At 42.9% G+C, this 18,022-nt stretch overlaps 1 protein-coding gene across 1 annotated transcript in view; it reads right to left on the bottom strand.

Annotated features, from left to right (window-relative positions):
• Positions 1–18,022, bottom strand: part of LOC120516946 (tumor protein p53-inducible protein 11-like) — a 258,054-nt gene that overhangs the window by 116,225 nt on the left and 123,807 nt on the right. Inside the window, exon 2 of the mRNA XM_039738989.1 lies at positions 3,161–3,236. The gene's annotated coding sequence lies outside the window, so the exon portion shown is untranslated. The remainder of the gene's footprint in view (positions 1–3,160; positions 3,237–18,022) is intronic.

The following is an 18,022-nucleotide window of genomic DNA, read 5'->3' as shown; positions in this document are numbered from 1 at the left end:
GTTGTAGAGGGGCATCAGCCCAGTGGCAGGACTGGTATCTGCTCCGGTGTGTGAGGAGGAGCACAGCCAGAGCCTTCAAAATGACCTCCAGCTGGCTACTGGTACGCATGTTTCTGACCAAACTGCCACATACAGTCTCCTTGTGGGTGGCAAAAGGGACCCAATGTCCTCTAATGGCACCTTTGTTTACAGCCGAACACCGTGTAACTCGATTGGCATTCGACAGAGAATATCACAATTGGCAGCTCTGCCACTGGTGCCCATTCTCTTCACAGATGACAGCAGGGTCACACTAAGCACACGTGACAGAGTCTGGAGATGCCGTGGTGATAGTTATGCAGCTTGCAATATCAGCCATCATGGCCACTTTTGGTGGTGGGTCAGTGATAGTCTTGGGTGGGCATATCTTTGGAGGGTCAATGGTACCCTGATTGCTATTGGGTCACTGTCAGACCTGACGCTGGTGCAGTGGGTTCCTTCCTGGTGCAGGACAATGCCCGGCCGTGTGATCATGTGACCAAAGTGTGTTGGCAGTTCCTAAATGACAAAGGCATTGATGCTAGTGATTGGCTGGCATGTTACCCCCCAGACCTGAGCGATTGAGCCCGTTATGTATCAGTGCATCCGATGCCACCAAGTAGTACTACAGACTGTCCAGGAGCCCATTGTTGCCCTGATCAGGTCTGGGAGGAGATCCCCTGGTCACCATCAGGAGCAGGTCAGATGTTGTCGGGGGTCCATACAGACACTTGGGGGGGCCACACACACACACACACACACTACCAAGTTGCCGTGATGAGATTCACTCAAGTTGGATCAACTTGCTATTGCAATTTTTGATTTTCGGTGAGAAGCGGAGTTGGCCCACGGGGGGCGGTGGTGTTGGTGCCCACTGATTGTTGTTCCATCATTTTGTTCTTAATGAATTACCCAGCATTACTCAGTCAAGGCTTTCCACTTGAAAATTTCATTCATCGAGATCTGATGTGTGATTTAAGTGTTCGCTTCATTTTTTAGAACAGTTAAACAATGGGATAGGTGATGGGGGGGGGGTTCCCCTTGGTGCTGACATACATGCAGAAAACTGGGGTGCCCCCCACATTGAGGGCTCAGATCGTGATGTGTTACTAATGAAGTGTCACTTCAAGCTCTGGGCACAACACAAGCCAGGAGTGAATGGCATGCCTTGGTGAGTAAGTACCTGGGCAGCTCACTAAAGGGGTCCTACTCTTCATGATTGATATCCAGGGGTCTTTAATGACCACCGTGGTGGGCAGTTGAGCTGGGATATCAGGATACACCCTACTCTTTATGAATGATACCCAGGGGTCTTTAATGACCATCGTGGTGGGCAGTTAAATCAGGATACATCCTACTCTTTATGAATGATACCCAGGGGTTTTTAATGACCACTGTGGTGGGCAGTTAAATCAGGATATCAGGATACACACTACTCTTTATGAATGATACCCAGGGGTCTTTAATGACCACCATAATGGGTAGTTGAGTCAGGATATCAGGATACACCTTACTCTTTATGAATGATACCCAGGGGTCTTTAATGACCACTGTGGTGGGCAGTTAAATCAGGATATCAGGATACACACTACTCTTTATGAATGATACCCAGGGGTCTTTAATGACCACCATAATGGGTAGTTGAGTCAGGATATCAGGATACACACTACTCTTTATGAATGATACCCAGGGGTCTTTAATGACCACCATAATGGGTAGTTGAGTCAGGATATCAGGATACACCTTACTCTTTATGAATGATACCCAGGGGTCTTTAATGACCACTGTGGTGGGCAGTTAAATCAGGATATCAGGATACACACTACTCTTTATGAATGATACCCAGGGGTCTTTAATGACCACCATAATGGGTAGTTGAGTCAGGTCATCAGGATATCCCCTACTGTTTATGAAGGATACTCAGGGGTCTTTAATGATCACAGAGAGTCAGGACCTCAGTTTTACGTCTCATCAGAAGTATGGCACCATTTTTACAGCACAGTGTGCCCATCACTGCCCTGTGGCATTGAGATCCACATTTAGATCATAGGGTAGGCACCCCCTACTGGCCTCACCAACACCTCTTCCAGCAGCCACCCAACCTTCTCCTAGGTGGTCTCCCATCCAAGTACTGGCTGGTCCTGACCAGGCTTAGCTTCAGGTGGGTGACCTCATCTGAGGTGCACTTGGCATGGTTTAGAGTCCAATTCCACTGCCAATCGACCACACGATGTCACCCGGCCCTATATAGCACCTTTACAAGGTGCACTACAAAAGAGATATAAACGAACCGAAGGAGAGCAACATGGCAGACGGTGGTGCTCTTGTTTCGCTGGCGCATGCTGCTTGGCACGGCAGACCATTCCAAATATAACTCAAGCGCCATGTCAGCAACGCTGCACTAGCGGGCTACTAAAAATATATTTATTCTCAAATCCTTTTAGGCTGCATAATTCATAACATATGGGAAAGAAGAAGAAGAAAAAAAAAAATCAATCTCCCATCTAAGCAATTCTGCTTTGAATAATCAGCAGCCGGCACTGCCTGGCAACTCGGGGGCACATAGCAACTGCCAGAGTCTCAAATAAGAGTGCAAAGTACGAGGGGCGCCGCCGAGCCTCCTGCAGGAAGTGCCGCCCGCTCCATCTATTATTAATCGCTCCAAATCTAAAACAATCAGCACTCATTTTCTGTCTTGAATAAACAATTAGGCTAAATTACAAGAAAGGGAATTTTGTTCCATCCAGGAATTCAGGACACAGTTTATGCCACAAAAGAGCCAATTCTGATGGTATTAGAGTGGGTCCAAAGATGAAACCAATTAAAAATAAACTCACAATTATAAAAGTGGAAATGCACAGCAGAGGACGGCCATCTGATAAGCGGATTTTCGTGTAAATGTTCTCCTGGGTGAGGAGGGCCGACTAAAACAAAATGAAAAATCAGCGATGTGCAGTAAGGAGCAGTTCTCTGGAAAAGCCTCAGGGGGGCAGCCTTGTGCACTCACAACCCTGGGCTTTTGGACATCGCTGATACTGGGAAGGCTGCTCTTGTCACCCACCCGCCCCCTTCAAACCGCCACACCCCAGGTCACACCCCCCTCCCCCAATCCAAACCCTGGGGTCCATGTATCGCAACTTACCTTCGCAAAAGCTCATGCAGAGGCGGCCCACCCGTCACAGATTCCAGCACCCAACTCCGCCACGTGTGCTTCAACACTGGGGGGAGAAAAAGGAAAAAAAAAATAAATAAATAGCAATAAATTAGCAATCAAGAATAAACTTAGAAAGGCGGGTAACTGTGCATGTCCCGGATTTAAAGGGTTTATGACGAATTACACAATAGGGGGGCACCTAACTACCAAGGAGTGTCACAAACCTCATCTCCACAAGGGGGCGCTGACCTGCTATAAATTACAGAACGCCTTGTGGGCACTTAACTGCCACAGAGTGAAGCCCCATAAGGGGGCGCTAAACTACCACAAATTACTGATGATCTTGGATACACAAGGGGGCACTCAGCTTACATAAAGTGTAACAAAAAACCCTCAATAGCCACAAGGGGGCACTTAACTATAATAAAGTGCAGCAAACTTCATCTCCACAAGGGGGCACTTCGCTTAAATAAAGTGTAAAAAAAACCTCAAGCTCCACAAGGGGGCGCATAACTAACATAGTATACAGCAAACCTCATCTCCACAGTGGGGTGCTGACCTGCTATAAATTACTGAACGTCTTGTGGGCACTTAACTGCCACAGAGTGAAGCAAAATTCATCTCCATAAGAGGGCACTAAACTACCACAAATTACAGGAGACCTTGGATACACGAGGGGGCATTCAGCTTACATAAAGTGTAACAAAAACCCTCATCTCCACAAGGGGGCGCTTAACTACAATAAATTACAAAAAAAAAAAAAACGCTGCAACAGTAGGGGGCACATGACTAACACTTAATACGTACAGCAAACCTCATCTCCACAAGAGGGCGCTCAACTACAGCAAATAACACAAAGCCTCTGCTACACAAGAGAGAGCTTAACTACCACAGAGTGCAGCAAACCTCATCTCCACAAGGGGGTGCTAAATTTCTGTAAATTACAGAAGACCTTGGCTACACAAGGAGGCACTTAGCTTACATAAAGTGTAACAAAAGCCCTCAAGTTTCAAAAGGGAGCGCTTAACTATAATAAAGTGCAGTAAACTTCATCTCCACAAAGGGGCATTTAACCATAAATTATAAAAAAAAAAAAAAACCTCAAACTCCACAATGGGGCACATAACTAACAGCAAACCTCATCTCTACTGGGGGGTGCTGACCTGCTATAAATTACACAATTTCTTGTGGGCACTTAACTGCCATAAAGTGAAGCCAAATTCAGCTCCATAAGGGGACACTAAACTACCGCAAATTACAGAAGACCTTAGATACACGAGGGGGCACTCGGCTTACATAAAATGTAACAAAAACCCTCATCTCCACAAGGGGGCGCTTAACTACAATAAGGTGCAGGAAACTTCAACTCCACAAGGGGGCACTTAACTACTATAAATTACAAAAAAAAAAACGCTGCAACAGTAGGGGGCACATGACTAACACTTAATACGTACAGCAAACCTCATCTCCACAAGAGGGCGCTCAACTACAGCAAACAACAGAAAGCCTCTGCTACACAAGAGAGAGCTTAACTACCACAGAGTGCAGCAAACCTCATCTCCACAAGGGGGCGCTTAACTACAATAAGGTGCAGGAAACTTCAACTCCACAAGGGGGCACTTAGCTTACATAAAGTGTTAGAAAAAAACCTCAAGCTCCACAAGGGGGCGCTTAACTACCATAAATTATAGTAAACTTTGGCGACACAATGGGGTACGAGTAAAAAAAAAAAAAAAAGCAAAATTCTCAGTTCCACAAGGGGGCGCTTAAGTACTATAGGCTACAAAAAAGCTTAGTCATGCAAACGTGGTGCTTAAATAGAATAAATATGAAAAATTATGAGCAGCACAAAGTGGCGCTAAGGATAAACTGAACAAAACTTTGGCCCCGTAAGGAGGTCACGTGACTGTCAAATTGCTCCGAATCTCAGCTCCACAAGGAGGTGCTCGACTATCCTAAACTGCAAAAAACCTCAGCTCCACTAGAGGGCACTTAACTACCATAGAGTGTAGCAAACTTCAGCTCCACATGGGGGACATTTAACTAAAATAAATTGGACAAAGTCATCAGACACATAAGTTTATTGTATAGGGTGGTCCAGATCTAATTATGCAATTTTCATTACGCTATAACCTGTTAACTTTATTACATAGAAAATCACCCAAAAAATCCCGGACCATCCTGGAAGCGTGCGAACTGACGACAGGAAGAATTATCTTTGTGCCGAACTGGAATCGTCGCCACATAAATCAAAGTCATCCAGACAATCTGGATCTGCATAATTAGATCTGGACCACCCTGTAGTTCAGTGGCCTCTTAACAAAAACTCAGGAGGGGTTTAACAATCATAAAGTACAGCAAACTTCAACTCCAAAAGGGGGTGCATAACTAACAGAAACTGAGAAAATCAGCAGCAGCACAGAGTTGTGCTTAACTACCATAAACTACAGAAAGCCTCAGCTCTACAAGGGGGTGTTTAAACATTCAAAAGTGAAGAAAACCTCAGGTTATCTAAACAGTTGTCTCCTGTCTAGAGTTAGCTAACCCAGAAACACTTAGAGCACTCTGGATGAGAACAGCCATTCAGCCCAACAAATCTCACCAGACCTCTCCACTTATTTCTCCCAAAAAAACATCAAGTCGAGTTTTGAAAGTCCCTAACGTCTTACTGTCTACCACACTACTTGGTCATTAATTCCAAGTGTCTATCGCTCTTTGTGTAAAGAAAAACTTCCTAATGTTTGTGAGAAATTTCCCCTTAACAAGTTTCCAGTTGTGTCCCCGTGTTCTTGATGAACTCATTTTGAAATACAAGTCTCAATCCACTGCACTAATTCACTTCATCATTTTAAACATTTCAGTCAGGTCACCTCTTAATCTTCTTTTGTTTAAACTGTAAAGGCTCAGCTCTTTTAATCTTTCCTCCTAACTCATCCTCTGTAGCCCTGGAATCAGCCTGGTCGCTCTTCTCTGGACCTTCTCTTGTGCTGTTATGTCCTTTTTGTACTCTTGAGACTAAAACTGCACCCAGTACTCCAGATGAGGCCTCACCAGTGTGTTAAAAAGCTTGAGCAGAACCTCCTGTGACTTGTACTCCACACATCAAGGCGCTATATAACCTGACATGCTGTTAGCCTTCTTAATGGCTTCTGAACACTGTTGGGAAGTTGATAGTTTAGAGTCCACTATGACTCCTAACTCCTTCTCATAAGGTGTACTCTCGATTTTCAGACCACCCATTGTGTATTCAACCCTCTCATTTTTACTTCCTATGTGTAATACTTTACATTTGCTGACATTAAATTTCATTGTTCACAAATCTGCCCAAGTCCTTCTGTGATGATGTGACGGATTCCAAATTATCTGCTAATCCACCTATCTTGGTATCATCTACAAACTTAACCAGCTTGTTACTTATATTCCTATCCAAATCATTTATATATATTAAAAACAGCAGCGGCCCTATCACTGCCCCCTGCTGGTCACCACTCTTAACATCAGCCAGTTCTCATGAGGTTCCTCTCACCATCACCCTCTGCTTCCTGTGTCTGAGCCAATTCTGCACCCACCTAAAAACATCACCCTGAACTCCCACTTCTTTTAATTTGATGCCCAACCTCTCACGTGGCACCTCATCAAATGCTTTCTGAAAGTCCACATCAATAATCTCATCAGCTCCACTCTGATCAGATCCTTTTGTTGCCTCCTCATAGAATTCCAGCCTGTTAGTAAAACACGACCTCTCTCTTCTGAACCCACGCTGACTGTTCAGAATAACTCCTGTCCTTTCCATGTGTTGCTCAATCTTATCCTTAATAATTCCTTCCATTAACTTTCCAGTGATGCAAGTTAAGCTTACTGGCCTATAGTTGCTTGGATCTGCCCTGTCACCTTTTTGTTATATAATGGGATGACATTTGCCATTTTCCAGTCCCTCAGAATCTCTCCAGTATGCAGTGACTTCCTAAAAAGACGTGTCAAGGGTTTATATCTGAACTCACTGGCCTCCTTAGGAACACGAGGATAAATATTATCTGGGCCTGGTGATTTGTTTGATTTCATCTTATTTTATTTGATAGATAGATAGAGTGAAAGGCTATGGACAGAGAGACAGAAAGATAATGGAAGGCACTACTGTAGATAGATAGATAGACAGATAGATAGATAGATAGATAGATAGATAGATAGATAGATAGATAGATAGATAGATAGATAGATAGATAGATAGACATGAAAGACACTATATAATACAGATAGATAGATAGATAGATAGATAGATAGATAGATAGACATGAAAGGCACTATATAATACAGATAGATAGATAGATAGATAGATAGATAGATAGATAGATAGATAGATAGATAGATAGATAGATAGATAGATAGATAGACTGACTTTATTAATCCCAAGGGGAAATTCACATACTCCATAATTTGAAGATGAAGGGCACATAGCCAGCTGGCCTGGTGTGCCCACTGAAAGTCCCGCTGTGTGCCTGAAGGCTCCTGCAGCTCTCACAGCATGGACTGTTTTGGCTAAGAAAGTCAGTTGTAAGTGGAGTCAGGCTGGTCAAGTGAGGCCCTTTGGAATGGCGCTATATAAAATAAGACCAAGTAAGTCCTCAAGTAATGCATGGAAAATATTCAAACTGTTTGGTTAACAAGCTCAGTGGCACATAGGAAATTAAACAGAAATATTAAACAACTGGAGACTCAGTTCATGCTGTGATGCTTCTGATCTGTATGACACATGTGGACGAAGTTTTCAGACCCGACAGCAGGTGTGGTTATAAAGCAGCTTTATTTTCAGAGTCACGGTGAGAAGAGTTTCAGAAAAGCAGACAATCAAATATACATGACAGCGTCAGGGCTCTTCTGAACCCCGTCTGTTGGATGGGGTCCAGTTTTATACCCCTAGAATGCGTGATTTAATATCATTATAAAATGTAACAGTCAACACATTTATTATACACAAACCTTGAGCCCCTTTAACGTCCCTTGTAAAACTTGATTTCTTGGCTCCTTTTGTTATGGCGTTCAGATGTAAGCTAAGGGACAACGTGATAAGGCAGACTCATGTGTGGAATGCTCAGACCTCGAGTCCTTTGCACAAACATTTTTCTGTTTGCTAAAACAAAGCATGCTATTACATGGTTTAGTAAAGCTTACTTCTCAGACATGAATTAGTACAAGGGAACGAAGAGAACATTCGTCTTCCACACTCACAACCTATTGAGGTAACTGTCCAAACCCACCTGTGGGATCTCCATTGTCACTATAAATATAAATACAGTATTACATTCACACTCAGTGTCCACTTTATCAGGGCAGCCTACTGCGATCACCACGTCACAAAGCACACTCCAGTGACCTCTCGATGCCCAAATCCCAGTCCACTTGGAAGTGTTTGGGTTAATCTGAAACAGGAGGGTCTCGGGTGGAATACCAACTGGAATGACAGGATGTGATCAAGTCAGTGTGGACCAAAGCTACTAAGGCATTGTTTGCAAGACCTTGTTGAAATCAAGAAAATTGTGGGAAAAGTCGTGTAGCGTGGCAGGACCTTAAGGAGCACAGGATACAAGTGGGCGCACATAACAAAACTCTATGCACTATCAGACACTAGCTGTAAAAAAAGCCCGGGCACCTAGAACTATACTGAAATCATCAGTAAAAAAAATTGAAATGCAGAGTCGGCGGTTTCATTTTGCAGATGTATTCGCCCCGCTTGTCTATCAGCGGCCAAGTGAGTTTGTCTTTTGTCGGCGGTCTCATTTTGGTGACAGAGGTGCTTTCTTTCACCTTCATGCCGTTGCCTCACACTTCCGGGCCAGACAGAGACACAGACTTCCACGCATAGACGTTTATATATAAGATAAAGCACAAATGATATTCTTTATAATTATCAAGCCCAAATCTCCCTCCCCGTTACGTCACAACATAAAAACAACACTTATGTTATATAGCGCCTTTCACAGTGAACATTACTTTAAAGAGCTTTGGTGCATTTGGAGGGTGCACCCCTATGTCCCACACCCCTCTACCTGCACTCCAACTGCCCTAAAAAGTGCCACAACCCCACCCATGTCTGCACTGCCTCTCTGACCGAGTCTAGATGGGGTGTCAAATTACATGACCATCGCAATGTGTTAAGATAATACAAATGAAGTGTGACAGGACACGTAAGCACACATACACATGTAATATTACATAAAATAATGTATGTAATAATATGTATAAAAAAGTGAAAACCTACTGACTGATCATGAGATCTCCTAAACCCCATCTATCCATTATCCAACCCGCTATATCCTAACTACAGGGTCACGAGGGTCTGCCGGAGCCAATCCCAGCCAACACAGGGCGTAAGGCAGGAAACAAACCCCAGGCAGGTCGCCAGCCCACCGCAGGGCACACACACACCAAGCACACACAAGGGACAATTTAGAATCGCCAATGCTCCTAACTGGCATGTCTTTGGATTGTGGGAGGAAACCCACGTAGACACGCGGAGAGCATGCAAACTCCACGCAGGGAGGACCCAAACTGCGAGGCAGCAGCGCTACCACTGCGCCACAGTGCCATCCCTCCTAAACCCCAAGTCCTAGATTTTGAAATTTAGGGTCTAGGTGAGACATAAGAACGGATTTTGGGAAACTCCTACCCTAAAGAAGTAAACCCACATCTTCAATATCAAGATATTTTGCATCTCAAAAATGGTTAATTTTTCTCAGAAATGACGAAATGAGCCAGTAATTTTTTTAAATAAAATTTTAATTATTTTTTGCATTTTTATACAGGACGGTCGGAAAAAAACGAGACACGTGCCACTTTTGGATTTTTTTTTTCCCCAAAATTAAATATTTCAGAAATTCAATGTCACCTAAGAAACAGAGACGTACTGGTTTCAAAATTTCAAGTCCCACTATGACGTCACGTCAAAACATCCTTCCTTTACCGTGACGTTGCTTGTTAGTGTGCGGTTGTAGTTCCTTGCTCAACATATTCGCTCCTTTTGTGAGATTTTCATATGCTTAATCAAAATCAAAACCTGAAATAAAATTGTGTCCATATTTTAATATCAGCCAATTTATTAAAAGAGATCTGCGCGAGCGAAGCCGCGGGTATTAGTATTGTATAAAATAAAGCCTACTGTCTGAAGACTACAAATTCAATTATTTATAATTATCAAGCCTATTACGTCACAGCACCGTTCCTTCGGCTGATCCGCGACTAGACAATGACAGCTGTCGTTAATACAGTAATTTTTATTTTCATTTTAATCACCAGCGCTGTACAAAAGCACTTAACAGGAGCACAATGGATTTGCTGCCACACACCTCACAACACGTCTGTAATTACGAGCGCACATGGCGGAGGCTTTGTAAAGTAAATAAACTTTTGAGATGAAAAGCCGATGCCAACTCTGGAGCGGCACATCTGAGGCGCCTCGTGAGCGGCAGGGAGACACCAAACGGCGCGTGAGCGAGCCAAGCGCGGGCCCGCGGGGGATGCAATGCGCCGCTTGCGAGAGGCGGCCAGCTGGTAAACTGGCGAACTCTTGGTATGAGACTGGGGATCCCTCCTGAATTTACCCAGACGCACGTGCGAAGAAGCAACAAATGTCTCTCTCATGAAAGACGTGGCTGCCCACACATGTCGCAGCATCTCCAGAAAAGCATCGGCAGCTCCAGGGATCCGCGCCCGAGTTCCTCGGCTTTAATTACTGTTTTACTGTATTCGGGCTTTGAAAACACCAGCTGGCCTCTCTGCGCGCCACTGCCCGCCTCCATGCAGGATGAAAAGAAAGAAAGAAAAAAAAAAGTCGGGACAGAAAATGTATCAGAAATGAACGCGCGCCCAGCCACTGGAGACGGAGCGGGTGACGTCACGCGCGTTCACTTCACTAAAATTAAAGACAGGCTGTAGAGAAGCTGTGAGAGTGCGCACAATGAAGGACCCCATCAAATGCACCAAAGTGTAGAATTTTAGACGCTATATACATTTAAGAAAATACTATTTACTTAATCGGTGGCGCAGTGGTAGCGCAGCTGGTAAGGTTCGCTTCTCAGGTTCTCCCCGTGTCTGCGTGGGTTTCCTCCGGGTCCTCCGGTTTCCTCCCACAGTCCAAAGACATGCAGGCTAGGTGCACTGGCAATCCTAAATTGTCTCTAGTGTGTGCTTGGTGTGTGTGTGTGCCCTGCGGTGGGCTGGCGCCCTGCCCGGGGTTTGTTCCTGCTGCGCCCTGTGCTGGCTGGGATTGGCTCTAGCAGACCCCCCGTTACTGACTGACTGACTGACTATTTACTTAAAGTGCACACTGTGAAAGACACCATCAAATGCTCTAAAGTGCAGAGCTATAGAAGCTATATAAAAAGACAATGCATTGAACTACTGAGAGTACATACTGTGAAAGGCACCATCCAATGCTCCAAAAGTATAGTGCTAGAAGCATTCATTATATTAAATAATTAAAATAAATATAATGGTATGGAACGCACCAACTTGAAAGTGCACACTATGCAGCATTTGATGGTGTCTTTCAAAGTGTAGCGTTTTGACGCCATATAAATGACATACTGGTTTCAAAAGCTCGTACTGCGCGTGCGCGATATGAAAGACTCCATCAAGTATTCCATACTGCATTGCTGCAGGCGCTAAGTATAAAGACATACTGATATGAAAAGCTACTACTGATAGTGTGCATATAAAATGGCCATCCTACTCTCCATTATATATAAAACAAACATGGAGATTTCTGCAGCTGCAGTGTATGTGGTGCACCATAAAAGACACCATATACTACTATAAACGGCTGCAGGTGCACTTTTTAAGAAACACCATATAAATCACGTGCAGTGCTTTCAAAGACTTCTTGGCGTAAGGCTCATTATGAAGGTGCTATATAAAGATTTAAAAGTGCGGAATGTAATGTGAGAGAGGTATGGGAAAATACTGAAAAAGAAATATAAAAATGTAAAATTACTAAACAGATGATAATGTACGGAATTCTTCCAAAAGATTTGAATAAACAGGTAATTACCCAGAAATGGAGAGAGATTAACTGTGTGAAAGAATGTTAAGGGAAAGGAGATGTATATTAACAAGCAAAAATAATTTACTTCCCTAGGTACCATACTGAAAATGACCAAAAAAAAATTGGAAATAGGAAACAAACCCTAGGCAGGGCGCCAGCCCACCGCATGACACGCACACACACACACACAATTAGCACATACTAGGGACAATTTAGAATCGCCAATGCAACTAACCTGCATGTCTTTGGACTGCGGGAGGAAACCGGAGTACTCGGAGGAAACCCACGCAGACACGGGGAGAACATGCAAACTCCACTGCAGGGAGGATCCGAGAAGCGAATCCAGTAGCGCTACCCACTGCGCCACCATGCTGCCAGAAAATAACATACAAGAAGGAAAGAAAAAAAAGAGACCCATGGAAAAGATAAAGGCGAGTGAAGCATCAGTGTTTTTAAAAGTTTATTTGGTTTTTTAGATTTTAGAAATACCCTGCTCTAGCCCCCCTAACAGGCGGGCAATGCGCCAGCCACTTCGCGTCTCTGTCGCTCTCTTTGCCTCGGACATTTTAAAGCGTGTACAGCAGCTGTCCTTTTGTCTCACTACCTTGTCTCGCGAGACGTTAAAGTGTCTCCGAGAAAATCACGTCTCCTCTCCTTCCAAGCCTTCCACGATTTTTCTTTATAACAGAGAGATACCACCTCCCTTTTTCCTCAAACATAAGATCGGTTATAGACCAAAGCGTACAATGATAAAGTCGTAGTAAGGCAAGTCAAACTGAAAGAGCAAACATCAAGGTTTTAAAAATTGATAGTGGATGTTAAAAGTGAAGTAAATAATAAAATCGGGTTGACAAAAAAAAAATTGCGGGTTATGAAACGCAAGAAGTAAAATAAACCGAGCTGTCTTGAAAAGCTTCTACTGATGGTGCGCATCGGAAATACGTCATACAATTCTCATTACATATCGGACATGAAAGGCACTATCAAAAATTGACAAGTCATTCTTGGTAGTGACAAGTAATAAAAGATGACACATAAAATGGACAAATCGGTTTAAAATGTCCCTTATAATAAAGCATATGAAATACACACACGCTGCTCTGAAAGGCAGCCGATTAAAGTTCTAATTGTCAAAGGTGTTATAGAACAGAAACTTAGCCTTGAAGAAGCTTCTGATACCAACCGTGAAAGAGGCAACTTAACGCTTCTTATGATGTCGATTATGAAAGGCGCTATAGAAAATGAAATACCGCTTTCAGTAGCTTCTTACTATAGTGGGGTTGTATAAGATAAATGCACTTCTTTGTGAAGATCCTACTGATGGAGGCGGTGCTACAGGCGCTATATAAGAATGACATTCTGGTCTGAGAAGTTCCTGCTGATTACGGGCATAGAAGATGGATCTCAAACGGCCCTTAAGAGATCCGAGTGAGAAAGATGCCGTATGAAGTACATGCCGAATTCCGCATGCGCATACAATTGATGCCTTCGAAAGTATAGTCCTAAAAAACAGCTCACATAAATCTAAAAACAAAAGGCTCCTTACTTTAAGGCTGGCTATGAAAGCGCTATACAAATTACGCATGCCACCTTGAAAAGCAGCTTCTTAAAGGCTCGTCTACAAAAGGCGCTATATAAATTAGACATGCGGTCTTTAACAGCTTCTGACAAAATTGTGTATTATGAAACAAGCCTTAATATGTCCCCCATTACAGTGCTGGTTGTGTAAGGTGGTATATATAATAGACTTGCTCCTAATGATGTGTTTTGAAACACACCATATACTAATTTCAAACTCGGGTCCCAATTCGGGTAGTGTGGTGGGTGCGGCAAAGCGCTGTAAAATCAGCGCATGCTCCCAACCTCTCTCCCTTGTAATAATATATAAGAAATACATGGACAGCTTTACAAACTTCCGTTGGTTAAAAAAAAAAAAGTGTTATAGAACACAAAAGTTTTAGTTGAAAAAGCATCCGCTGACGATATGAACTGTGAAAGAGGCGATTTAATGCTCCTTATTATAGCGCTGGCTGTGGAAGGTGCCATATATAAATGACATACGCGCTTTCAAAAGCTTCTTGCAATGGTGATGTCAATGAAAGGTCCTATATGAGGTGGATGCATTTCTTTGAGAAGCTCTTACTTATGGGGGTGGAGCGCACTATAAAAGACCCCATCGTTATTACAGTTTACTGCTGTACGAAAGACCCTCATTATTCCAATGCCGACTGTGAAGATGCTATACAGTATAACATATGAATAAAACTGCTTTGAAAAGCTTCTTATTACAATACAACATTTTTTCTACACTGAGTGCAGGTGCAGAGCGCTAACAACAATACTTACTTAAAATACAAGTATAGCTAATACTAATAACTGGTATACAGTTGTGTATTTATTATAAAAAAAAAAAAATGGTGCTATATATAGGAGCACACCACCTTGAAAAGCTTATGACCATCCAGCATATATTTTAGCTCTCTTTACTGAGAGGCAGAGTGGTGGCTCTGAGGGTTAGGGATCTGAGCCCAGAACCCTATAAATGCCAGAAGTGATTCTACTCCTTTGGGTCTTTGAGCAAGGCTCTTAACCTGCCATTGCCAATGCTCCGTCCTGGGTATGATGTTAACCTGCATCCAGCCCGTACAGCGGGTCCTCCAAATTGCAGGGAAAGCCTGGGGGCGGGTAGCATCTAGAGCAAAAAAAACTGTTCAGTGTGGTGCTGAGGTAATAATAATAATAATAATAATCATCATCATCCATCCATTATCCAACCCGGTACATCCTAACTACAAGGTCATGGGGGTCTGCTGGATCCAAACCCAGCCAACACAGGGCACAAGGCAGGAAACAAACCCCGGGCAGGGCACCAGCCCACCGCAGAATAATAATAACAATTCTTCTTCTTCCATTATTATTAATAATAATAATAAGTTTTATTTTTGTAGCGCCTTTCATGCACTCAAGGACACTTTCCAATTCAATAAACACATTAACAAGACAGTAGAAATTACATAAAAGAAAATTAATAATACTCATTGAAAAGATGTGTTTAAACAGGAGTTTGAATTGAATAACAGATTTCTCCTCGTGAAGGCTGAGAGGAAGGGCATTCCAAATTTTAGGGGCCATCACACTGGGCCACCCATAGTTACTAAGCTGCATTTAGGTACAGTGAGTAAGTGAGCGTCCGATGATCTTAATGCACGGACAGGAGACTAAGGAAGCAGCAGCTCAGACAGAAAATGAGGGGCTAAACCATGAAGGGCTTTAAAGGTGAGAAGAATAATTTGATATTTGATTCTTGAAGAGACTGGTAAGCAATGCAAATCACAGAGGACTGGAGTGATGTGAGCAGATTTTTTAGTGTGTGTTAAGTAGACGAGCAGCAGAATTCTGAACATACTGTAGTCTATTGATATACAGCATTTAGTCGGGAGGCCATAAAACAATGCATTGCAGTAGTCCAGACGGGTATAGCGATTAGGCATGAATGAGTGTTTCAGTATCTTTCACTCTGAGCAAAGAATGCGGACATGCAAAAAAAAAAGACGTCCGTGCCATTGAGCTAATGTGTGGTTGAAAACTAAGGAGCTGATCAAAGATGACACCCAAATTACAGACTGATGCTGAGGGTTCAACCAGGATCCCATCAATGTCAATTTTCAGCCCACAAAGAGTAGAGAGGACAGACTTGGTACCAACTAATAAGATTTCTGTTTTATCGAGAAGCACCCACTAGTAGAGCCACAGCACCATACGTCACCGCAGTTTTAGACACAGACATATATAGATAGACGCCACATTCACTGCGTTGCCCAGTCGACATGATACATCAGTGCATCCGCCATATTGCGAGTGGCAAAAGTGCCATTTAAACTAATACTGTTAAACGTGGAAACCGGGTTTTCTGATGAGTATCATTTACATACAACAGATTTTGGCGAATCAAATGTAATTATTTATATCTATTTATACACTAATAAGGGCAATTATTAAATAATAATAATAATAATAATTATTATTATTAAATACAAACCGGATTCCAAAAAAGTTGCGACACTAAACAAATTGTGAATAAAAACTGAATGCAATGATGTGGAGATGGCAAATGTCAATATTTTATTTGTAATAGAACGTAGATGACAGATCAAACGTTTAATCCGAGTAAATGTATCATTTTAAAGGAAAAATATGTTGATTCAAAATTTCACGGTGTCAACAAATCCCAAAAAAGTTGGGACAAGTAGCAATAAGAGGCTGGAAAAAGTAAATTTGAGCATAACGAAGAGCTGGAAGACCCATTAAACACTAATTAGGTCAATTGGCAACATGATTGGGTATAAAAGAGCTTCTCAGAGTGGCAGTGTCTCTCAGAAGCCAAGATGGGTAGAGGATCACCAATTCCCACAATGTTGCGCAGAAAGATAGTGGAGCAATATCAGAAAGGTGTTACCCAGCGAAAAATTGCAAAGACTTTGCATCTATCATCATCAACTGTGCATAACATCATCCGAAGATTCAGAGAATCTGGAACAATCTCTGTGCGTAAGGGTCAAGGCCGTAAAACCATACTGGATGCCCGTGATCTCCGGGCCCTTAAACGACACTGCACCACAAACAGGAATGCTACTGTAAAGGAAATCACAGAATGGGCTCAGGAATACTTCCAGAAACCATTGTCAGTGAACACAATCCACCGTGCCATCCGCCGTTGCCAGCTGAAACTCTACAGTGCAAAGAAGAAGCCATTTCTAAGCAAGATCCACAAGCTCAGGCGTTGTCACTGGGCCAGGGATCATTTAAAATGGAGTGTGGCAAAATGGAAGACTGTTCTGTGGTCAGGCGAGTCACGATTCAAAGTTCTTTTTGGAAATCTGGGACGCCATGTCATCCGGACCAAAGAGGACAAGGACAACCCAAGTTGTTATCAACGCTCAGTTCAGAAGCCTGCATCTCTGATGGTATGGGGTTGCATGAGTGCGTGTGGCATGGGCAGCTTGCATGTCTGGAAAGGCACCATCAATGCAGAAAAATATATTCAGGTTCTAGAACAACATATGCTCCCATCCAGACGTCATCTCTTTCAGGGAAGACCCTGCATTTTTCAACAAGATAATGCCAGACCACATTCTGCATCAATCACAACATCATGGCTGCGTAGGAGAAGGATCCGGGTACTGAAATGGCCAGTCTGCAGTCCAGATCTTTCACCTATAGAGAACATTTGGCGCATCATAAAGAGGAAGGTGCGACAAAGAAGGCCCAAGACGATTGAACAGTTAGAGGCCTGTATTAGACAAGAATGGGAGAGCATTCCTATTTCTAAACTTGAGAAACTGGTCTCCTCGGTCCCCAGATGTCTGTTGAGTGTTGTAAGAAGAAGGGGAGATGCCACACAGTGGTGAAAATGGCCTTGTCCCAACTTTTTTGGGATTTGTTGACACCATGAAATTCTGAATCAACATATTTTTCCCTTAAAATGATACATTTTCTCAGTTTAAACTTTTGTTCTGTGATTTATGTTCTATTCTGAATAAAATATTAGAAGTTGGCACCTCCACATCATTGCATTCAGTTTTTATTCACGATTTTTTTGGAACCCGGTTTGTAATTCCTTCCATATAAGTACCATTTCTCGGACTGCCTTCTTCCATCTCCGAAACATTTCTAGACTTCGTCCAGTTCTTACACAACACAGTACTGAAGTATCAGTTAATGCCCGAGTACCCTCACGTATACATTACTGTAATGCTATTCTATCTGGCATCCCACAAAAACGCATCCACCGCTTATAACTTCTTCAAAATTCT

Source organism: Polypterus senegalus, chromosome 1 (assembly GCF_016835505.1).
Source record: "Polypterus senegalus isolate Bchr_013 chromosome 1, ASM1683550v1, whole genome shotgun sequence".
In the NCBI taxonomy this organism is placed as follows: domain Eukaryota; kingdom Metazoa; phylum Chordata; class Cladistia; order Polypteriformes; family Polypteridae; genus Polypterus; species Polypterus senegalus.
This window is presented reverse-complemented; position numbering and strand designations above follow the sequence as displayed.